The sequence below is a fragment of the Macaca nemestrina genome, chromosome X (genome assembly GCF_043159975.1).
Source record: "Macaca nemestrina isolate mMacNem1 chromosome X, mMacNem.hap1, whole genome shotgun sequence".
Taxonomy (NCBI): Eukaryota; Metazoa; Chordata; class Mammalia; order Primates; family Cercopithecidae; genus Macaca; species Macaca nemestrina.
The window spans coordinates 152,740,899-152,765,618 of NC_092145.1; the positions used below are offsets into that span (position 1 = coordinate 152,740,899).

Consider the following 24,720-nt stretch of genomic DNA (forward strand, 5'->3'; position numbering starts at 1 on the left):
TGGAATGCTGACATTGTTATGTACTTAAAAATCTAACATACAAAGAAAGGCTAATTCTCACGATATACGATATGCATTGCGCACACACACACACACACACACACACACACACACACACACACAAACATATACACTCTCCTGAATCACTGAAAAAAATAAAACACTTCCCACTCTGGGCCAGCACTCTGTGTTCCATCATCACGACCTCATGGCCACACTTCATAGGTGCAGGGGGCGGTAAGTGACCCAAGTGGAGTGGATCACACTGCTTCTCCAGATAATATCAGACTGACCTGGAGGAACACCAAGCCTGAAAGGTGCCCTGGCTGCATGAATGCCTCTCCTGGCACTCTCTGGCTGCACCATTCCTCCTCCTCTGCAGAATGTATTCCATCCTACTCTGCAATTCAGTAGATAACAACGCAGAATGAAGCTTCTGGAGAAGCCCAGTGGTGTTCCAGAGCCAACTCATGCCATCTTCTGCCTAAAGTTTTCCATTTGAGAACCACTCCCTGGTTCACTACAGCAAGTGAGTATGAAACGCAAACGGTTCATCATGAACTGTGTGCCATCTGACTTCCATATGTTAATCGTGTCTTTTAATTCTGTATCATGAGGCCTTGACATCTGGGGCCTTACTGATTTTTGTGGGACTGCCCCTCCCAAGACTAGTCAATTCCTGGAGATATCATATGGCTCCCCAGGGAGCATGTCTTTCATAGGCAAACTCACCAGTTCACAGCCCATACCACCCAATTGCATTCCATATTGGGCTCTTACACTCTGGGTCATTATTCCCCCACTGCCCCCCACTCCCTGCTCTCCACTAATCACCTCAGAGCCAGGAATCAGAAAACTAGGGGGAGTCTGTACTCCCCAGGGCTTGCTGAAATTATTCAAACTAGTCTATTGTAAACCCGCCTAGCCTACTTTCCCTGCCTTGTCCATTCCTTCCCAGGAAAACCATAGTAAAGGCTCTTATCCACATTTTCCCATGGCTCCCTCTGCCTCCTGACTGGCCCCAGTGCTTCCTCGTGTGGCTCTGCATGGCCGGGCTCGCTCTGTCCTCTGGGAACTGTGAGTAGCAAGCTATCTTTTCAATGGAAATAATATCCTGAGACTTGTTAGCCTCACCATACCTGAATAACGATCAAGCCTGTATTTTAAAACACCCCATCCCAAAAATCTTGACATTGGACATGCACAGCAGGGTTTCCCTATGAAATGGGAATGGTGAAATAGGAAGGTGAAGAGAAACTTCCAAGTGAGCAGGGGACTTGAAGCAATACATTCAGTTGTCCCTTTTTCTTTGAAGGAAAGATGGCCTGAGGCATGGACCAGAAGTGGCCCATGGGAAGTGCCTGCTGGTTTGACTGGCTGCTCACGTTCTTCAAAAGAACAAGATTGGAAGATTGTGATAAGGATGTCTGGGGAAGAAGACGACTTCACTCCCAACGAGCCAACTGTGAGACTTAGTCACCTGCCTTCAGCCCACACCTATGGCCTCAGGAAAGGCAAGAGTATATATTTACTTTTTAAATTTTTATTTTTAAATTATTTCTTTTTTTTTTCTTCTTTGAGACAGAGCCTTGCTCTTTCACCCAGGCTGGAGTGCAATGGTGTGATCATAGCTCACTGTAGACTTGATCTCCTGGGCTCAAGTGATCCTCCCACCTCAGCCAGCCGAGTAGCTGGGACTACAGGCATGCACAACCATGCTCAGATAATTTTTAAAATTTTCTGCAGAAATGGGGTCGCACCGTGTTTCCCAGGCTGGTGTCAAACACCTGGGTTCAGGTAATTCTCTCACCTCGGCGTACCAAAGTGTTGGGATGACAGGTGCCAGTCACCATACCTGGCCAATATTTACTTTTAAAAGTAATGATACATTTTGTGAGTCAATTGTAAGTGCCCGAATATAATTTATTTAAAAATTTTCAGGTAGATTAGAATTGTGTGTTTTACACTTATATGACAGTTTATACAGATAATTTCAAATCATACTTCATCTAAGTACTTTGGAATATATTTCTTTAAATTTAAATCACAAATAACCCTATAACAAATATTTTATTTCTAGAATACTTGTTACATATTTCTTTTCATTTTGTCCAGGGCTATTTAATAATTTTTGTTATTAATACAAAAGCAAAGGAGTCCATTAACATTTGATGACACTGAATTTTTTTAAAAAAAACTATGTTAAATATGATAATATTTGAATCTAAAACTACTACCACAATCTCTTAGTATTGGCCAATTTCAGGAGAAAAATAGAGGTTTGATAAAAGAAGATATTCAGAGGCAAAATGTACAGTAGTCCCTCGGTATAAGCAGGGGGTCAGGTCCCCCGCCTGTACCCAAATCCACGTGGATTCATCCCTCCATGTACCAGGTTTCACATCTGCAAATACTGTATTTTCATCCTGAATTTGGTTGAAAAAACATCCATGTGTAACTGGATATGCACAGTTCAAACCCATGCTGTTCAAGGGCCAACTGTATAATATTTAAAAATTTAAAAACTATAGCAACACTAAAAATCAGTGATCTCCAGAGACTGGGGAAAGATGAGGAGGAATGAATAGATGGATCTCAGAGGATTTTTAGGGCAGTGAAACTATTCTGTAAGACATTGTAATAATTGATTCAAGATATTATGTATTTAAAAATACTCTTAGAAAATGACAACAAAAAGGTGAATCTTCATATAAACTGTTAACTTTAGTTAATAATAATGCATCGAAATTGGTTCATCAATTGTGACAAATGGACCATACTGCTGCAAGATATTAATAATAGTGGAAACTAGTGTTGGGGAGGGGTAGTAGGGATGAAGAGTATATGGGAACTCTGTACTTCCTGTTCAATTTTTCTGTAAACTGAAAACCTCTCTAAGAAATAAAGTCTACTAATTTAAAATATTCAATCTGTGGAATTCAGAAAAATGAAATGTTCATGATGTTAGAAAAACGTAATTTATGCCTTATTCAACAGATTGCTGAGCTATTCTACATTAGCGACAGAGTATTTCATGGTGTGCAAAATGTAACTTTGAGTTGAAGAATCAAAAGGTTCAAAAATATATAGTTTTTTTAAAATGTGAAGACAAAGTGGGTATTATACATGGTCTGCATACACACCCCCCCGAAGTGCTTTTAAGATATTTGGAAGGGCACCTTGTCCTCAATTGCTGTCTGGGTTCCCCCTTAAGCTTCATATCGCTTGTGTAAAGAAGCCATCATTCTCATAATCTACTTTTGATTTGCAAAGAGCACGTGACTTGCAAATAAGTTAGACTTAATAAATTTATTGGCATGCGTTTGTTCTGTGGTAAGGAGGAAAATCTGGCCAGTATGACCCCAGTTTGAGAGCAGTACAAAGGCCCAGCCACACAATCCCTGATTTTATTTTCATGCCAAATCTGTGCATCTTACAGGGGAGTGTTCAGAATAGTCTGTATGAAGATGCATGGACTTTTCCCCATTTCAGAGCTGGCAGAGCTGTCTGCAAGGCTCCTGAGTCAGCCCCGAGCATCCTAATTACACCAGGAGTTGCCGATAACTGGGCAGGCTGGGCTCGGCTCCCAGGCCTTCAAATAGGCTCTGAAATGCTCCTTCAAGCCCATTAACTTTGAATGTGGTCTCCACCAACAAGGCTTCCTATTGTTAGCCACAACTGAATTCCGTGAAATGCTGGTTTTGAATGTTTTGAGTAAAAATTCTTCCCAAGCTGTAAAGATTTAGCAAAAGCCTGATTAATGGGACTGGCGCTGAAACAATGCACTGTGGGGCCAAGTAGTCAGGGAAGGCTGGAAAATGAAGAAGAGCTTGAAATGCAGGCATTAGCCAAGGCCAGTGACTCCAACCAAACCAAAGAAAATAGCGCTATCATCCAGGCAAATAAATGCACAAAGCTGCAAAGCACTCTGGGTTGGTTTAACGATAAAAGTATGCAGCCATGTCTTCAAATAAAAACCAAATAGGAAAAAGAAAAGAAAAACAACTTAGAGTTATCTTTCTCCTGGGTCGAAATCCATTCACAGAATTGGAACAGTTGTCTCACTGGTTTCACAAAATGGGAACAGGTTTCCTGGCTCTCCTGGAGTTAAGCCTGTAGCTACTTGCGGATCTCTCTACAATTCCTCAAACATGCGTATTTCCTCAAGGGATTTAGTGGATATCCCTCAGACTTTTCTTTTCCAGTTGCCTCAGTCTGTTTTGTCCCTGTATCCTATCCCTTTCTGAGGCTCTTGGAATCCTTCTGAATGGTTTGTCTTTAACACTCCTTAAAACCTATTTTCAAATGAAGTCCTTGCCTCTTACTTCAGTTGGAACATATGAAGCCATCAGCCTGGGGCTCCTTCAAGTTCCTACTATAAGCATCATTAACATGATCTGTATCCAGACGCAATCCTGAATACTCTATTTGTAACCCTAAAGGTAACTGCTGGATTTGAGCCTAAGCTCTCCATTTTCGCTCACACATATCATGGTTCTCCTCACTTCTAGAATATTCCCCCAAGATTACAAATAAACTCCTTTATCTCCCATATTAAGTCATCACACACACACACACACACACACACACACAAACACAACCTGAACACACATCACCCTACATCCCCCTCAAACTTTCCCAGCATCTCCCTAACCAATTCATAGTAATCCTTCTCAAAAGAGATATCAACTTATTCCTGAATTATTCTCCCATGCAATTTGGCCCTAAACACTATCAAAAAGTACTTTCATTACAGAAAAGTCCAGGAAAATAATAGAATAAACACCTATGCAGGTCACTTTCAAGGAGATAGCATCTCATGCCAGTCAGAATGGCAATTATTTATAAGTCAAAAAACAACAGATGATGGTGAGGTTGTGGAAAAAAAGGAACACTTTTACACAGTTGGTGGGAGTGTAAACTAGGTTAACCATTGTGTAAGACAGTGTGGCAATTCCTCAACGATCCAGAGGCAGAAATACCATTTGACCCAGCAATCCTATTACTAGGTATATACCCAAAGGAATATAAATCATTCTATTATAAAGATACATGCATGCATATGTTCATTGTAGCACTATTCACAATAGCAAAGACATGGAATCAACCCAAATGCCCATCAATGACAGACTAGATAAAGAAAATGTGGTACATATATACCATGGAATACTCTGCAGCTATAAAAGGGAATTAGACCATGACCTTTGCAGGGACATGGATGGAGCTGGAAGCTGTTATCCTCAGCAAACTAATGCAGGAACAGAAAACAAGACATTGCATGTTCTCACTTAGAAGTGAGAGTTGAATGATAAGAACACATAGACACATAGCGGGGAACAACACATACTGGGGTCTGGGGTGTAATGGTGGGGAGGGAGAGCATCAGGAAGAATAGCTAATGCATGCTGGGCTTAATACCTAGGTGACGGGTTGATAGGTGATTCAAACCACCATGACACACGTTTACCTATTTAACAAACCTGTACATCCTGTACACATATCCCAGAACTTAAAAGTTGAAGAAAAAAATAAACAAGAAATATAGCTAGTTCAACTTAAAGACTTAGTAATAAAAAAGTAAAATCCATATTCATTACACATTGAAATAATATATTTTTGTGTTTTGAATTAAAGAAAACATATTATTTAAATTTTTAAAAAATGCTATCCATTTCTATATTCTTAGAATTGTGTCCCTTTGATAAGTTTCCACAGTGTAAGATGCGTGAGTGTAAAATCCAATTCAAATAGGAAAAAACAAACAAGCAAACAAACAACAAAACTAGAGTATATAAAACTTCACAATCACAACATTCCAATGTCCCCTGTCCCTAGTGTTAACAAATTGTGCCACTGCAGTCCACTCCAGCCTGGATGACACAGCCAGACCCTATTTCTAAAAAAAGCCCCAACAAAACAAAAACACAAACCTTAACTGACAAATTAGTCTTGAATTTCAATAACACGAGGCCTTCCCTGCCATCCCCATAGACACTTTTATTGGGCTCTGCCAAGCTTTCCTTACTCAGTTCTCACTCTGTCCCTGCTGTTCTTCCAGCAGGCCTGCCAGTTTAGGACCCACTTCCTAACAGTGGGTGTTTCCTTGCCAGTGACCAGAATGTGTTCCAGGTCCTCCCATCTCCAGGTCCTGGTTCAAAACGTAATCATCAAGAAAGCTTTCCCTGAGCCTCCTGAGCTGGCGCAGGACTTCTCCTCTTCCAAATAAAATCTATTTTCTTAACAAGTCTTCAAACACGTAACTTCCCATCTTGCTCTCTTATGCTTCATGGGAGAGCTAGAACAAGAAGAAATGTACCTGTCCATAGTCAACTGTAGTTTTCTCTGAGAGGCACTGTTTGGGAAAATAAAGGCACAAAGACATGAGGACTACAACCCTTCCTTCATCTTGACTGCAGGAAATGATATGCGAATGGCTAATAATGTCATAACTTGGGAAGAGTAGTTTCCATGTGGTTATTAGGAATCCCTTTAGTATGATGATCCAAGCATTTGGAGAGTTTTAGAGTGCGGAAAATTAAGTAGTGCGTTAGTAGACTTGAGAATTTGGAAATTGATAACAATTTATGCTTTCCTGAGTGCTATTTTCCCCTTCGTTGCAGTGGCCCAATCTCTTTCCTATCATAAAACGTCTTCATCATTTTACACATAATGATGAAAAATTCAGTTTTTAAATTAGGTTATTAAATGCTTTATGGTAGCATAAAAAAGAAACAAAAAACAAGTATTAATATATGTGCAAACTGCTTGCTAATGATTCTACAATGCCTCATATTTTTTCTGCTTCCTTAGTTGATGCTGAATCACTACCATTTTATTGGTCCAGGAGTGTGACCTATCTTTTCCCAGGACTATTAATAAGGAAAATACCTTCACCTATCTATGTGACAAGATACTCTATAGAGATGTTAAAGTGTGAGCCCTCTCTATTTCCTGCCTACCTCCTGCCATTCTCAGGAGGTTGCTGGGTCTTTTTTGACTCAGAGATTTTGCAGAGGAGAAACCAGGTGTTACTTGAGGTGGGAGTGCTCTTTCTGTCCAGTGTCAAAGTGTGAGCTCCAATAGAAGACAATCTGAATTGCTCCAAATTGTGGGAAGAGAGGAGTGTCGAGTGTGCCAAGAGGACCCCTGAAGGTCACCCCAAGATGAGGAATGGACAGGTAAGAGATCAGAGAATCCCAGTGTAGGGGAACAGGGTACCCCTCCGTGGCCACCAGTGTGACTCATGGCATCAAGAGCCACCCGTATGTGCTGATGCTGGGAAAAGCCATCGGACCCTGGCACAGTCCTGGAGATGATAGTGTCCCAGTGATGACTAAATAGGACTTTTTATTTCTATGGGGGGGCTGAAGGTTGAGTCAATGGTGGTGGGAAGGGAGTGAGTACCTCAGAGACAGAGTTCAATAATCATTTTTTTTTTTTTTGAGACGGAGTCTCACCCTGTTGCCCAGGCTGGAGTGCAATGGTGCAATCTTGGCTCACTGCAACCTCCGCTTCCCGAGTTCAAGCGATTCTCCTGCCTCAGCCTCCCGAGTAGCTAAGATTACAGGCGCATGCCACCACACCAAGCTAATTTTTTGTATCTTTAGTAGATACAGGGTTTCACCATGTTGGCCAAGCTGGTCTCGAACTCCTGACCTCATGATCTGCCCGCCTTGGCCACCCAAAGTGCTGGGATTACAGGCGTGAGCCACCACGCTCAGCCCAGAGTTCAATAATCTTAAAGAAACTTGCAATGCAGCATTCCTCACGCACAGATATTTCTATGCAGAGATTAATACCCATTGTGTCCATATTAGTGAACAACAGGCTATATAATTTATATGTCCTACAGTATCCACTGTCCCTTCAAAAATTCTGGCCATTTTTCTGGTATGCTATGCAACTTCTGGGTGGTAACAGACACATGGAATCAGAGAAAATACCACCTTAGTTTGCTGCTACCTGTTTATTCAACTTCTTTCTCAGAGCAAGCCTGGGAAGCCTCTTATGCATACACCTTGACTAATTTGGGTGGGCAGTACAAGTCCGCAACATGGGAATCCTACACAGCCTACATGTTGTCACCCCAGAATCCCCAATGTCTGCTGGGAGAAACACACTCCATCATCCCTCTGGTAGAGGATTCTACATCCGTATTGACAGAGACCCATAACCTCCCATGGAGTTACCATGCAGGTTCAAGAACTCACATCACAAAGCTACCACCAGGATCGATATTGTGATAAGGCCCGATATGTTATCACTTCAGTTCTATTATATTATTAAACATGGGCCTGGTAAAAGGAAGAGTTTACAGGCTGAGCTCACAAAAGGATCTCTGTTTATCATAAAGCAAGAAGAAAGACATTTCAGCCCACAGATGTCTAGTTGATGGAGTGTCGGGCCGGCCACCCGCCGAGGATGCTGTGATATGATTGACAAATGGCCAGTGCTCTCTGCCACGGGGTCCTAGGATGTCAGCATGTGAGAGCCAGTGAGTGCCACCCTGCTGGAGCCAACATTTGTAAAATGTGTCAAAGACTTGGGACCAAGGAGTAAATGAATATATTTGGACTTCGACAAGCCGCAAGTCTGACTCCATAGGAGGCCTCGTGTAATAGATACAATGTGCTTTAAACCCATTTATAAAGTGATGGCATAATTTTTTTGGTCTGCATGGAATTTTTGAGTTTTGTTACTACTGAGGAAAACAAAAATCAAGAATGGTCAATGGTTTACTGCTGATGACATTCATAGTTCCTCTTTACTTGGGGACATAACATTTTACATAAGCAAGAATTTAAAAATACAGGGAAGAGATACAAAACAAAATTCAAAATTTTGCAAATTTTGAGACACATTTAATATTTTTGGCCATCTTTCTGTTTCCAGACTCAGTGCTAGGACATTTTATTTGGTTTATTTTATTTAACTCTGATGACAAAGTTGTAAGGTAGATGTGGTAAGCAGATTCTAAAGCTGGCCCCCAAAAGCTTTCACCCAAATCTCTAGAGCCTGTGACTGTGATGTGATACCACTCCCATGATTGTGTTGTGTTATATAGCACAGCTGATTCTGAGATAGGGAGATTACTTGGGTGGGCTGAGCCCTTGTTAGAAGGATTTTTCACATGAGCCCTTGTTAGAAGACAACTTTCTCTGGCAAGTGACATAAGAAGTCATGGAGATTTGTGGGCCGGGCACAGTGGTTCACTCCTGTAATCCCAGCACTTTGGGAGGCTGAGGTGGGCGGATCACAAGGTCAGGAGTTTGAGACCAGCCTGACCAACACGGTGAAACCCCGTCTCCACTAAAAATACAAAAATTAGCCAAGCATGGTGGTGTGCGCCTGTAATCCTAGCTACTCAGGAGGCTGGGGCAGGAGAATTGCTTTAGCCGGGGAGGCGGAGGTTGCGGTGAGCCAAGATCATGCCACTACATTCCAGTCTGGGTGACAGAGAGAGACTCTGTCCCTGCTCAACCAAAAATAAATAAATAAATAAATAAAAATAAATAAATAAAAATAAAAGAAGTCATGGAAATTTGTAGCCTGAGAAGGATTCAACTCTCTGTTGGTAGCCTGAACATGTAAGAAGCCACATGAGACATGAGAAGTAATGTAGCATCCTTAATGTGTTGAGAAACGCCCTGGAATGACAGTCAGCAAAGAAACAAGGACCTGGGCCCAATTATAAGGAAATGGAGTCTACCAACAACCTCAATGAGCCTAGAAGCAGATTTTTTCCCGGAGGTTTCAGATAAGAGGCCAGCCAGCCAGCACCTTGATTTCACCCTTCAGACCCTACCTAGAACAACCAGGTAAGCCCACCTGATTTCTGACCTACTGAACTATGTGACCTATTAGATGGGTATTGTTTCAAGCTGCTACCTTTGTAGTGATCTGTTAAGCAGCAACAAAAAATGAATACCACAGAAATCAGGTGATATAGTTTGGATGCTGTCCCCTCTAAATTTGGTATTGAAATGTAATCTCCAATGTTGGAGGTGGGGCCTGGTGGGAGGTGTTTGGGTCATGGGGGTGGATACCTCATGAATGCCTTGGTGCTGTCCTGAAGATAATGAGTGAGTTCTTGCTCTGAGTTCATGCAAGATCTGGTGGTTTAAAAGTGTGGCACCTCTCACCCCTCCCACTCCTGTTCTTGCCATGTGACATTGCCTGCTCTCCTTTGCCTTCCATCATAACTGTAAGTGTCCTGAGGCCTCACCAGCAGCAAAAGCTGGAGCCATGCTTGTACAGCCTGTAGCACCCTGACCCAATTAATCCTCTTTTCTTCATAAATTACCCAGGCTCAGGTATTTATTTACAGTGACACAGAACAGACTGACACATCAGGAAAATGAGATGCGGGCAATAATTGTCTTTCTCTTTCGATTTATTTTTCAATCTGTCATTTTTTTTTCTTTCTTTCCCTATTTGAACCAGAAAGACGCACTCTTTTTTAGCATTCTTGTCTCTATATCAGAGGTTGGCTTATGGATTCACTGCCTGTTTTTGTAAATAAAGTTTTATTAGAACACACCCACACCCACTCATTTGCATATTGCCCAGGCTGTTTTCACACTACATCTGTAGAGTTGAGTGACTGAAACAGAGGACATGTGGTTCACAAAGCTGAAAATGTTTACTCCATGGCCTTTTACAGAAAAACTTCACTGAGCCTGCTCTATCTTAGAATGGAGTGGCTTCCCCATAAGACATCACTCTGGGGATGTAGAGTGGACCAAATTGAATTTTTACCTCTCACCAGGGGAAGCGCAGAGCTAAGACACTCCATAAACACGTTCCAATGATGCATGATTATAGAAAGGTGAAGTTTCTGATCTTCCTCTCCCCAGTACATTTTTTATATTTATTTTTGTACTCTTAGATTTCTTTATTATAAATTTTGTTAACCATCTTTCTTTTCTCCTTTACCCATTTCATTAACTCAGAGGGTAAGTGCTTGTGGCATTGAGAAGAGGTGCCTCAGGCTATTTAGTGAGTCAGTATCAATGGTGTGTGAACAAATGGTAGATGTCAGCATTATCACTGGTTGGGATGCCAATCACACAGGACACTGAAGAGAAAGTGAAAATGCCATTCTGCTGGCGACAAGTTTGTTTTTTAGAAACAGCTTGGAAAAAACTCATGCTTGACACATAATAAACCTCCCTGGACATCAGCTAGGGTGACAGCCATAACTTATGCATGGAAAGAAAATGGTTGAGAAATTCCTGGAAGCATCACCAAGACGTTTAACTTAACTCTCATGTTTTGAGATAATCTTTCCACTATTATGACTAAAAATATTTGAAGAAAAAGACCACATAGAAGGAAAAACTTTGTTTTTATGTGGTGATGTTTATGTCGCTTTTCCATTAGAGAAAATTTATGAGTTGCTGCTAAACAATTAAAAAGAGAGTCACATATTAAAAGTGGCACTTCATATCTGGGGTCTTCCTCCCTAAAACTCATAACCCCAGCCTAGTTATGAGAAAACCATCAACTCTTTAAAATACCCATGCAGTACTTCTCAAAACTGTCAAGGTCATCCAAAATAAGGAAAATCTCAGAAACAATCACAAGTCTAGAGAATCCTAAGAAGACATGATGCTTACATCTAATATGTTATCCTGGACCAGAAAAACTACATTAGAAAAAAAGTAGGAACATCTAAAACACATTTGGACTTAAGTAAATAAGAACATATGCATATTGGGTTATTATTGGTGGCAAATATACTATATTAATGTAAGATATTAAGAATAGTGAAATTCAAAATAGCAAAGACAGAGATTCAACCAAAATGCCCATCGATGATAGAATGGATAAAGAAAATGTGGTACATACACACCATGGAATACTATGCAGCCATAAAAAAGAATAATATAATGTCCTTTGTATTGACATAGATGGAGCTGGAGGCCATTATCCTTAGCAAACTAATGCAGGAACAGGAAACCAAATGCTGCATATTCTCACTTGTTAGTGGGAGCTAAATGATGAGAACACTCAGACATATAGAGGAGAACAACACACACTGGGACCTACTACAGGATGTAGGGTGGGAGTAGGGAGAGGATCGAGAAAAATAGCTAATGGGTACTGAGCTTAATACCTAGGAGGCAAAATAGTCTGTACAACAACCCCCCATGACACAAATTTACTTATGTAACAAACCTGCACATGCACCCCTGAACCTAAAATAAAAGTTAAAACAAAAAGAATAGTGGAAATGGGGTAGGAAATAGATGGGAATTCTGTGTTATCTTCACATCTGCCTTGTAAATCTAAGACTCTCCTAATATAAAATACTTATTTAAAATAAGTGTTATGTGTGTATGAATTTAAGAAAAACATCATAGGTTATATATCAAACTGGGAATGTTTGCCTTTGGAAAGGGAAATAGGACTTGGGCCAGGAAGGATGGAGCGTGAGAGGAAATTCATCCATTTCACTCTGTATGTTTCTGCAGTATTTGCATATTTTAGATGGACAAAGTGATCATATATGAATTCTGTACCTGACAAAACAGCATGAGTACATGTAGTTTGGTCCTATCCAAAATTTGTAATCAACCTGTTTATAGGCATGAAGTGAAAAGTCTGAATTAATTTTGGAATGTCTCATACAAATCTAAGGAGATCTGAAAAGATGGGGGAAAGCATGATAGCGGTAAACTTTGAAGTCCTTACTTTATGCATTTTGCCTCATCTTATCACAATGAATATTTCTAATGATGAGAAGACCTTGTTTTATTTAAAAACATTTTTTTCAAAGTCCTAGGTGACTTGAGTACATCTCCCAAACCTCAGTTTTTTTCATCTATAAGAAGATGAGGATTTGTTACATAATATAGTAGGTCCCTGCCAACTCTATTTCCAAGGAGGTTGGCACCAAAGTTTGGATTAAAAGCTTCATTGTGGTTTGTCCTTAGCTGACCTGAAGTCATGCTGAAGAAGACTGACTTCAAGTCAACTCATCCTAAACCACAGCCTTTGTCTTTGAGGTTAAATTCACTCAGTGTACACATTTGTTTATTGAAAACTTTGACTCCCCAAGTAGTTCTGAGAAATGATGAAGGTGACTGGGGATTTGGGGTGAAGATCTTGTGGTCTCTAGTTAAGGTTAGTTTAGGTAAGTACCTGGTATTCCAGACCAGCACTACATCTGTGGTATAAAATCCTAAGATTTTAGAGAGAATCAATTATATTAATGGTGATATTGGGTGGATGCAGAGGCTTAGGAAATCTCATTCTGTCAACGTTGCTTAACCACACCAACTATAAGTAGAGCTACGTTGTCCGTATACAGTAGCCAGTAGCCACATGTGGCTATTCAACATTTGAAGTGTGGCACTTCCATATGTGGGGCAAATGTAAAATGCACGCCAATCTCAGAGACTAAACATTTAAAAAGTAGAATGTAAAGTATCTCATTAGTATTTCTGTATTGACTGCACGTTGAAATTATAATATTGGAGATATACTGGGTTCAATAAAATACACTATAAAATCATTTCATTAGTTTCTTTTTCCTGTTTGGATGTGGCTACTGGACCTTTTAAAATTATATAGATACATCAAATTTTGACTTATGTTGTAATTCTATTACACGAAGATGATTTAGAAGAACCATAGAAAATTTTCAAGCACCATTTCAAGTACTGGTTCTAATTTTCATAGAAAAATTTCAGATACAATTCAGGAAATTTTTTAGGATTCTGGGTATGCCTATATAAACATTAGGATACTTTAGCTAATCTTTACATAATCTTCTAAATATCCCAGCATGTTAATGGAGGGGGAGGGGGTGACAACCAAAACCACTTCTCATTTAAAAGGAAGCTAGCATTTGAAAGAAAGACAAATTTGTTTGAATTTCAGTTTTTCTAGGAGTCTCCAGTTTTACAGCTGGCTATAAAAAAATACACATGCATTCTCTTTCAAGGGAGTGTCTAGTCTTTATATTCAAATGAGTATCGGTCTGCCTTGCAGAGGACTAGACTTTCCTGACCAATAACCTAAAACCCAGAGTAGTAGCCCCTAGGGCTTCCCAAGGATCATAGCATAGGTCCCAGAAGCTAAGAGCACGTATGGACTTGAGGTCTGGCCCAGACAGGGCATTCTAGCTTTCTTGCAGGCAAGGATAGTGAGTTTCCATGCAGTCTCGCACACATTCCAGGATCCTGTACAAAACTGTCCTGCCATTCGATGAGTATTTTACTGCACCCTTGCCCCTGCCCTGCAGATGTACCACCTGTTTGCTCTGTGACTCACCTCCCTCAGGCATTCCCTGCTCTTCAGCCTCCCCATGCTCCAGTGCCTGCAATGAACTCAGAAGTCTATGAGAGATAAAAACACCTAATAGCCGTCTGCTCACAAACATGCGGTCTCCATGGGAAAAATGGCAGAGCTATGATAAATATGAGACATGTTTGTTATAATATTAGTAGCAGTAGTAGTATTTTTTTGCCTAAAGGTTACTCCAGTGTTCTATTTCTTAACTTCAATGTATGATGTAGAGCTTTCAACCTAACTCCTAATTGTAAGACTTATTAGTTATGGCACTTGCCCACTTAACCAATTTTAAATAAGTGAATTATTCCTGGCTTCAGTATTTATTTATCCCAGTAAATAATGAGAAAAATGCTGCTATGATGAAGCATTTGGCTTTTGCAGAAGTTATGACTTGTCTGTCTTCTGTATGCTTTTACAACATGTTCTTATTTCTATAATGGTTCAAATTATCTGGTAAGTGCCAAGGTCACACTGAGTTCACATTTTGGAAATACCTGTATAAATACAGTCTCATGAAATGGCCTTCTTTTCCCTTGCGGGGATGAGGAACTGTGGGCAGATTGGGGCTGATTCATGCCTCAGTGCACCATTTTATCAAATGAACTAGAGCGTCTGCTTCAACTGACTGACCTCAAGCTATGCCTCAGAATCTTAATTGAGAAGATAGATGAAGACCTGATAAAAGATGGCTTAAAAGATTACTTTTATAAATACTAAAAATTCACAATGCAAAAAACCTCATTCTGAATATGGCCCCCACATTCTATTAGCATACTCTGTAGACAAAGTGCGTATTTCATTGTTGGTCTTAGGTATCCCCGTAACGAGTCCTATTTTCCTTCGGTTCTTGCCATTTTAATCAATAGTACTAAGGCACGCCCTGTTGCAGGAAGCAGCTCCACAAACCAAAGTCTTATTATCACTTACTGGGTCAAATGGTCAACCATTGAGTCTCAACATTTCCGAAATCCCAATACTCTTTTTTTTATTGGTAATTTGAGTAAGCATCTTCATCTGAAAATCTATTACAAATATATTTAAAGCCAATTCAATTTTGTTCCTAATTACTCTCCTCCCCATCTAGCCCTTGAGTTGTCTGGAAGCCCAGAGATATTATCAGTTTAGGAAACTACTCTCACAGGGAAAGACTGCACAGAGCTACTTGTTGCAGTGTGCAAAGTTGAACTAATATGCAAAAGACCATTTTTTCCAAGGGTAGAGAATACCACTCAAAATACCTGTCAAACCCGTGCTTTATACCTTTATTTATTTAGAAGTTAGGGTAGAAAACCTACTTTGGTAAAACTTTAGTTTAATTATCATGAAAAACACTCATAAAAAGAAAAGGTATTGACTTTCTCTCCTCCAATTTCTATCTCAAAATAAAATATCACGAAATTCTTCCCCCAAGCCGTGACTCACTAATTCCTCCACCTGCCTTGGGGTCCTTTGAGTTCTCACTTTCCCTTCAGCTCCCAGGAAGTCTTAATTACCCCCTCCAACTTGTGCCTGCTTGCTCTGAATTATCATGTAATCATGATACTTACGGCACCCCCCATCTGTCAAGTATTACATGCAACCTGATATTGCCACCTCATTTTCATATGAATATTTTGTCTCTGTCACTTGCATTCTTCTTAAGAGCATAGAATGTGTTTCATTCATATTTTATCATCCATGCACAGGACTATGTACAGGAATGTGCCCAATTCAACTCAAAAGGAAAAATAATTCGAATCATTTATTATAAGATGCATGCTTAGAGGTTACTGAGAAGATTGTGCCATTAAATTCGTTTGAAACACTCATGGAGGAACACTTGAACTCCCCCGGCTAATACCTCATGGGATTTTGAACATCTTATGTTATAACTACATTCTTTGCTGTAAAGGAAACTGGTTATGTTAGTGCAGTTGTTTATGATGTGCGCCAATTTTTCACATTGATGGGGCTGCTTAGTTATGCCTGGGACATGCATTGTAGTGTAGACACCTGATGGATTAACCTTAATATTTTATGGCTTATACATCATAAAGTGATGTCTGGAGGAGCAACTGTCCACCTCAACTTCAATTATCCCATTGTCTATTTCTGATTTTCTAGCTGTAAGACATATAGAAATATGCCTTTTCACTCAGAATGGTCATCTCAGAAAAATATATGGGGAATTTTGGGGGAACATGAGGTAAGCATTAAAACTTTATTCTCAAGATAACTAAACATAAGCAGAGTAGTCATGCTTTGAGAATGATTAGAAAATACATCTAGTGACATTTTACCTTTAAGTTCAACTTTTTTCCCCTAAGTAGCTGTAAGATTAAATCTAAAACAAATAACTCTCTAAGCACATGAGTAGCCATTTTTACTAGATTTCAAGAGTTTGAAGTAAGACAATTTTGGTCCCTGGTGATTAAAGTAGGGGCACTGAAGTTCATCTCAGACCTTTTTGTGTTTCTAGGAAATGATCTGTTTATAACATGTGCTGATATAATCCAGTATCCAGGTAGAACAATTATGTTGTTATCTAATGTTGCATAAGAAAACATTCAGCATGTTTTAATACACATGTTAATGATGATATTACTTAAGAACACTGGGGTATTATATTTCTTTACAAACTAAAAAGAATTCTGTTACATTTCAGGCAGAGTTAGGTATCAGGCTCCCTAAAGAAGTAAAACATTCTCAATTCCAAGACACTGTGGTCACCAGACACTTTCACAGTAGGACAATAGTGCATTTGAACAAAGTAGAAATCCTCAAACGTTTTGCAGTCATAAATGACTCAAATGACTGAAAGTGTCTTACAGGATAGCAACTCTCAAGCACTATCCCTTCCAATATGTCTTTCAATATTAAATGTCCTATGGTTTATAGATAATGTTAGTGAATGTTTGTCAACCAAATTCCCAAAGATAGCAGCACTTTCACTTGCCATCTTCCCTCTCCTTCTCCTTCCTCACTCTCTTCTTTATAGATGCCAGCCACATTATGTACAAAATGATGTTGTTTCTAGCTCAATGCATTTTAGTAAGAGATAGACAGTAGCTAATATTGCAAAGGAAATTATATTTGCATAATTATATTTTGTGTGAAAAAAGATAATATTTGGACTGGGAGAAAAAAGAAACCAGGGAGTCCCTAAGGAAAACGATTTAATGGATACTCCATCCACCTACCCTTGACTTCCCTGCTGTTCTCCCATTGACCCCATTTCTTCTGTGTGTTCAGTGATACCTACCCTTGCTCCACTCAGCCCTGGACTTCAGGGGAAGTGCATGAGATCAGGGGCTTACCCACGGGCTTACCCGTGCACGAGTCTAATCAGAAGAAGGACTGGTGAGGGCCAGGATTTCAGCTGGGAGGGGCAATGGGTAGCCAGATGCTCCGGGTTATTTGGCTAGAGGTTGGGAACAATCTCTGGAGATCGCCACAGTGGGCCACACAGATGTCATTCTCCACATACACCAGACATCTAAAAAGTCTTAAAAGCAACTGAAGAAGCCTGGGTCTACTGCCTTTGAAAGCAATTGGTTCCAGAATGTCATGGGATCCATTCAGGCTAATGAGAATAAGACATTGCATGATGTATTCTAAGCAAAGAGTCTTAGCTGCTTAAGCAGAACCACACAATGAGACAGCCTTTCTTTTCTCTGACTCTGTGTGTGCATTAAGTCTTGAAATGCTCCTGTTATCTCTCTAGCAGGCATGCAACCGACGACTATATTCTCAGAATTTCATCAACAAAAGTCAACATTTTAAAACAGTTTCCAAAGGAAAAAATAATAATCTTTTTTTCTGAGTACCACAAAGCACCAAGACTAAATGAGTGGAAATAGCAAAATTATATTTTCATTTAAAGTACACTGAAACATTCTGAGTGTTCCTTTTTCTTAATATGCTTCTGGGAGAAGGAGCTGTTATATAACTAACTGAAACTCTAAGATTAATATAGAACTGAATTCACAATTTGTTCCTGTCAAAGCTCTTCCATTAGCTTAAACACATATCCCAAATATAAATCCCATATATCAGAGTTCAGCTCCTATTTGTGATAGAATTAAATTAGAATTAGAAATGGATGGGTTGTTCTTTGTTTGTAGTGTTCTCTGTTTGGGAGATATTTAAATTTTTGTTGATATAGCAAAGCAGTTTTGACAAAAAATTCTCATTCTTATTTGATCTATAAGAGCTTAATTCCTTTTATTTTTTTCACTTGGCAATCAAATGCCAACCTAACCCATACACTTCTCAAACTGCAATTGGATACTTTTGGGTTTTCATCCACACACCATGTTGCTGGGTTTTTGTTGTTGCATATTTGTTTGCTTTGCCATCTTCAAGTGGCCTTTGTCAGTTCCTTCTCTTTTTCGGGTAACTGTGATGAGAATAGGAATTGTTGTATTATTCCACCATAGCATTGAGGCCATTTAATCTAATTTAAGGCACAATTTTTTCTTTCAACTCTGTTTTCTCTAGACTTTGGGCTTCATTAAGGTGCCTCAAAGCCAATAAAGAGTGGAATTTGGAGACAAAAGGAGTCAAATCCATCTCTGGATCTATTAGCCGTCACTTTCACTCTCATCTCAAAGACTATTAATAATAGTTCAGTTCACTGCTATGAGCATAATTTTGAAAGACTTCACTTAGCTATTAAGAATTTCTTGATCTGATCCAATTTTCCTTGAAAAGTACTTCTGTTTTTTTCTGTTCTTTTCTACAGTATTTCAAGGAAGATATTTCTTCTCATTTACAGTAATGACTTCTCTTCGTGCATGTGTTTTCTCACCTTGACTGTTTTGCCCAACACCTAAATCAATTATAGCTGCACGAATCTCTGAGCATGAAATGAGTTTTTGGAGTTGCTTTTTTCTCAGCCACCAAAAGAAATCCACCCTCAAAAATGAACTGCCATTGAGCAAAGCGTTTTAAAAGGTTGAAGGTATTTGATAAACACTACACGACAGCATTCAATTAAAATTGGTCAAGTGACTGTAACAGACAGGGAAACAGAAACTGGGGATTTGTTACATTAGATTAGACTTTAGACTCTCGGTCCATAATACCCTTTAGGGTATCCTTGACAATGTTCTAAACATCCAGTTTCATAATGAGGCAGAAATTTTCTGATAATTAACCTGACAGTGTATTAGAAATGGAAATAGGAGAAACTTCTGGACCTCAGTGGACCAAAATCTTATATTATTTAACATGTTTATAAATTTTTTCTTTTCATGCTACATCCTTATATAGCTGTATCTTCTATCTAATATAGTAATCGGTAGCAGCAACCTAAGGCGATTTACGTTTATAGTTAAATATGTTAAAATTAGATAAAATTAAAATTAATTTCTCAGTCCCACTGGCCCCATGTGAAGTGGTCAGTAACCCCACGTGGCCACCATATTGGACAGTACAGATACGCAGATTCTTGATCACCACAGAAAGTTCTGTTGGGCAGTGCTGCTACACAGGATAGTATCACACCTGAGGATAAGTCTCAAAACTTGGGTTTCTGCTGTGTAGGGTGAGCCTTTAATCACCTTCTATCAAGTTAGTAACAATCTCTGTAATGTGTATGCAAACATACTTCTGCAATTCATTGCAACATTCTTCTTCAGTTCTAACCATTCAGCAGCTCCCCTGACCCACTGAATACCTGAACATTCCTCCAACTGGCATTGTGAGTCTTCCTCAGATGTTTGCAATCCCCACCTCCAGCATTAGTCTTCCATCCTCATTCTGCATTCACCCTTGCTCTAGCCACATGGGATTCTTCACTCTTTTCCAGACATGGCCCATGTCTGGCTTTTAGTCCTTGCTTCTACTAGGCCAATAGAAATTGTGCTTCCTTTCCTATTTCCTTCAATTTTCTCTTCTTAACAGAGTATTTACTTGTTTCTTTAGAGTCAACTGTGATTTTCCCAATTTCAACCCCTGAATCATTGAATGAATTCATTTAAGTGCATGTGGCTTATTCTCCTTTGCATTTCAATGGTTAGTAAACCTGCCTATAGGTCCAATTACTTTAGAAGTTCATAGATGCCCCTGGGTCTTACACTTCAGCATCTCTCTGTGCCCGGCACATTTCAGGCATTCAATCAATGCATTTGGAATTACATTTCATTTAAGCACCAAAATAACTCCTTGAAACTCGCTTTAATTTTAAATTAATAAAATAACAAAAAACTATTAACTTTATGTACTCTTACAATTGCTATAGGATAATACAACAGAAGAAAAATTAAAAATTAAAAAGTACTGCTATTATAACTTTATAATCAGATGCCACTCAGTGTTTATATGATGGACAGTATCACTGTAGAACTTTCAACTTTTTAATATCGCCCAATGAAGCCTTGAGTGTTGGGATTAAGAATATTTTGGTGCATGGCTGACACAAACCCCTTCTTTTTGTCTCTATTTCTCTCTCTCCTTACACACATATACACAAGCGTATCTTTTTCTTTCTCTGCCTTTGCATGTGTGCATAGCTGCATCTTCTCTCTGTCTGCTTCTCCCTCACTTTCTCTTGCACTGTTGTCCTTGTTATTTTTTTACTGTTTTACTCCCCTCAAAAAATCCTTGTAATTCTCATCACAGTTCTTCACTGAAGCAGCCTGCTCTGTATATGCTTCACTATCTTCCTATTATTTTTTTTTCTCTAATTCCTTTCTACATGGTTGAATGCCTGGACTCTGAAGGTCTGTCCTGGTCTGCTCTCTCCCAGGAAAGCAGTACACCCTCACAGCATGGCCCCATACAGCCCAGGTTCTCCTGGCCATCCGGGGGTAGTTTGGCCCTTCCTGAGGTCTGCTTCCAGGCCTTGCCTGTGCTAGGCAGACTGAGCCCTTCCCAGCTGGGTTCCAGAGGCTAGACTTTAGATGACATGGAAGAAAGACTCAAGGTACACCCAAATATTAATTCAGGATCAGCCAGAGCCTTCCAGGATAAAATTCTGGGAAATTTGGGAAAGACAACAGGTAAACCTCACAGGACTGAAACACAAGTCAATCGGTATGGCTGCTTAGTATAGCACTTCAAAATCCCAGGCTCACTGCAAACTACAGCTCTCCAGGCTTTATGCTGTGCCCTGATCACTGTCAAGTGCATTTCAATACATTTTATTTCACTCTTTAAAATACTTGAACGATGATGATATAAAAGGAAAGCTGACAGTTCTAAAACATGCATTTTGTAAATGTATATGTATAGTGATAAACTGCCTGTCACACAGGTGATCCTCATTTCTCTACACACACCCTCTGCGGAATCAATTTAGGTGTAATCTAAACAACTTTGCCCTTCTGCTTTTCAAAGGGATATGCAGCAGAAGTAATAGTCACTAGTGTGACCCTCCCTGATAAAGATCATCCTTCCTACTGTGCCAATGGGTTTTTATTTCAATTCACGGAGACACTGTTGTAAAGAAATACATGAATTAATTTGTCATTAGAATGTATTTCTGGGCTGTAAAATGCCTTAGCTCTGCTTCAACAGAAACAAACCCTGAGAGCAGACACTAGAATGGTCTGCCTTTTGAAATGGTGCAATTGCCCCTGTGGTGTTATGACCTAAGAAAGGAGAGACATTCTTGGGGTCTTTACTTTTGATTCATTGTGTAGCAATGAAATATAGAACAGGAGTCTGTAGAAACTGTCTGATGAGGTTACTTCTCAGTTGGAAGCCCCAAACACATTTACAATAACTCAGTGGAGTGAAACTCTTTCACTCCTCAGTGGATGACTCCATTGTGGCTGGACACTTAGAATTCCAAAAGAAGAAAATAATTGGTATATTTGCTTTCAAGACCATGAGTGAGATACACACATCCCATAACATTATTCTGTAAACCTCAAATATACATAATAACTTTTTAAAGGCAACTAGGCAGGGACAACAGTTTTTAGCACATGCATACAAGATGTTACCTAAAGACATTTCTTGAAAACAAACTTTATGTGACAAATTGCATAGTAAGGCTATAATTATTTTGGGGGGAAAATACACAACCAGGAAATTGGATAAGTAAAGATAATATATTTATAAATTGGTGTTGGCCTTCATACCCACCCATCCTGCTGGTGAGAATGGGTTTGGGTTATAAATTGGTGTTGGCCTTCATACCCATCCACCCTGCTGGTGAGGGTAAATGAGATGTGAACTCTGCCACAGTCATTAAAGTAATGACTTATCTTTCTTTCTTTTGTGGTGGGGGCGGGGTGTGGAATTTCACTCTTGTTGCCCAGGCTGGAGTGCAGTGGCATGATCTCGGCTCACTGCAACCTCTGCCTCCTGGGTTCAAGTGATTCTCCTGCCTCAACCTCTGAAGTAGCTGGGATTACAGGCATGCACAACCACACCCGGCTGATTTTACATTTTTAGTAGAGATGGGGTTTCACTATGTTGGTCAGGCTGGTCTCAAACTCCTGACTTCAGGTGATCCACCCACCTCGGCCTACCAAAGTACTGGGATTACAGGCATGAGCCACTGCGCCTAGCCTTATCTTTCAATAACTGATGATTCCACATGTGTTCTAGGTTTGTACATAGTCTATATTTAGCCTGAGTTTGCTCCTATTAGACAGATAATTATTTCAATTCAAGGTTCAATGAAATGCCCTTGCCGAACTCAAATAATTCAGAAGACCTTTCAATGACTTGAGAGGTTCTCAGTATCAGGTTGCGTATTTTGTTCTTTCCAGGAAGAAAATCATATTGTCTATTTGGATCATATTGGACAGCTGAACCCATCACACGTGACCAGAATGGTGGAGTCCAGGAAGAAAACAGAAGACGACAAGAAAACTACATGTGTAAGTCCATTTCCAAGCAGATATGTGTGTGCAGGAGTAATTTTCTGCAATGAAGGAAGAGGATTAGGAGCGCTGAGTAAACCCAATACTAAACCTTTCCTATATGAGCTTTTAAGTGCTGGAATTTCTCAGAGGTCCTTCCTTGACCTCCTGTCTTCTCACTGTATACTCTACCTAAGCAATTTAATTATACCCATGACACCAATACTTCAATTATCATTTGTATTAGTCAGTGTTCTCCAGAGAAACAGAACCAACTTGAGTATTAGAACACATATATATGTATATATACATATATATACACACACACACACAACATCTCTCATTTTATCTAATTTTTTCCATCTTCACCAACACCACTGTTATGCAAGCTATCATCATCTCTACTCTGGATAACTGTGACAGTCTTCTACCTGCTCTTATGCTCTCTAGTGTGAGCTCTTAAGGAGTGGCCAAGGTTCTCAGTGTATCTTTTTTTTTTTTTTTTTTTTTTTTTGAGACGGAGTCTCGCTCAGTCGCCCAGGCTGGACTGCAGTGACCGGATCTCAGCTCACTGCAAGCTCCGCCTCCCGGGTTTACGCCATTCTCCTGCCTCAGCCTCCCTAGTAGCTGGGACTACAGGCGCCCACCACCTCGCCCTCTCAGTGTATCTTTAAAAAATTGTGCAAGACAGCCCTTCCTTCCTTTTCTCTCCTGATGCATCATGTGTTATGTCTCCATCCTGCAATGCCCAGAACCGCACCCTCATCCTGTAATTTCTAACTGCAGTAACATTCTCTCAGTCCCTCAACCATCCATGCACCTTCCACTCAAGAGTGCTACCTGGACAACCGACATCATCCTCGCCCCAAGCCCCATTTCCACTGGCCTGATTGCCAAACATCAGTTCATCAGAGAAACCTTTTCTGAACCTTTTCTCACAGAATGTGATGTGTTTTAAAGGCATACTTTTGTGATAGTTTGATTAGTACTGGAGTCCCCCACTAGCTTGCAGGCTCAGTAAGGGCAGGGTCTTTGTTGTTCGGTTTCATTAAAGCAGCAAGTACTTTAAAAATATTTAATGAGTTTTCAACGTGTTTTTATTTGTTTCAATCTTATTTTAAAAAATTCCATTGCAAGTTCTTACCAGGCAGAGTATCTTTTGATTCTGACATTGTTCATTTACTCTTCTTTTGTCACCATCTCTGTGAATAAAATTGAACACGGATTTGATATAACTGGGCACTTGCTCTGTTTTTATAATTTAAATGAAAAATCCTTTCATTCAAATAAACACAGGCCTTCAATTAACTAATAGATTTTGCTAACCCCTACTGCTGTATTTTTCTCAGTAATTCTTAAGTGAGAATCATGGTAACATCACCAATCCCTTTATGTTAAAAGCAAGGATGTTCTTATGACTAGTAAGAGGTTGGTGCAAAGCAATTGAGGTCTGAAAGTAATGGCAAAAAACACAATTACTTTTGCACCGGTTTAATAAAAAGCAATTTATTAAATGGCCATAACAATATATGCAAAAATTGTCATTTAAAGATTTAGTGTTATATATTGAAACATAACTTGGATATTTTCCATATTCAGTTTCAAAAAAAACCAAAAACAA

The 24,720-nt window shown here is 39.6% G+C and overlaps 1 long non-coding RNA gene across 4 annotated transcripts in view; it reads right to left on the reverse strand.

The window, feature by feature from the left end:
* LOC105478095 (uncharacterized) overlaps positions 1-24,720 on the reverse strand; it is a 512,132-nt gene that overhangs the window by 240,494 nt on the left and 246,918 nt on the right. The window contains exon 2 of one of the 4 annotated variants that reach the window (XR_011618285.1): positions 24,244-24,301. The exons of the other annotated variants lie outside the window; for them this stretch is intronic. This is a non-coding gene — a long non-coding RNA (uncharacterized lncRNA). The remainder of the gene's footprint in view (positions 1-24,243; positions 24,302-24,720) is intronic. 4 annotated transcript variants of the gene reach the window in all.